This window comes from Myotis davidii, unplaced genomic scaffold, assembly GCF_000327345.1.
Source record: "Myotis davidii unplaced genomic scaffold, ASM32734v1 scaffold665, whole genome shotgun sequence".
Lineage (NCBI taxonomy): Eukaryota > Metazoa > Chordata > Mammalia > Chiroptera > Vespertilionidae > Myotis > Myotis davidii.
This window is the reverse complement of record NW_006296410.1, coordinates 506,383-506,889: the sequence shown is the minus strand read 5'-3', so window position 1 is coordinate 506,889 and position 507 is coordinate 506,383. Positions and strand designations below refer to the sequence as shown.

The window sequence follows — 507 nt, the reverse complement described above, 5'->3', positions numbered from 1 at the left end:
GGGCTGCAGCCCAGGAGGGGCCGTGCCTCTCCCGCCCCCCGAGGCCCAGCCTGGGAGCTAGAAGCAGGAGCCGTGACCTGGCCCTGCCTCTTCCACGCCCACGAAGGAGTCAGAGGGGCCCGCCCCCGAGCAGCCGCGTCCCCTTGTCCGTGGAGACAGACGGACGCGCGGACCCCAGGCTGGAAGGGAAGCAGCCAGGCTGCAATCCTCTTAACGCCTCTGCTCCCAACCGCCTACCCCCGTGGCCTGAGCAGAGTAATCTCCAGGATTAGCCTCTCTCTTCGCTTCCTTTTTAAGAAATGGGTCACCCAAGAATCGGGCGTCAGGAGCGCGACTTCCCAGAAACAGGCACTCAGTAGTGGGGGCCCCCCCCCCGCTTGTCCCCTCAGGGGCCGGTTTTCCAGCCCCCCCACCCCACGCCTGTGCTGCGGGTGCCCCAGCTGCTCTGAGGGTCTGGTTCCACCTTCGGGGCTGCCCCAGGCCGGGTCCCCCCCTGCAGAGCTGTCG

At 68.0% G+C, this 507-nt stretch overlaps 1 protein-coding gene across 1 annotated transcript in view; it reads left to right on the top strand.

Annotated features, from left to right (window-relative positions):
• Positions 1–507, top strand: part of PDE6B (phosphodiesterase 6B) — a 19,875-nt gene that overhangs the window by 532 nt on the left and 18,836 nt on the right. The gene's annotated exons all lie outside the window — the stretch shown is intronic.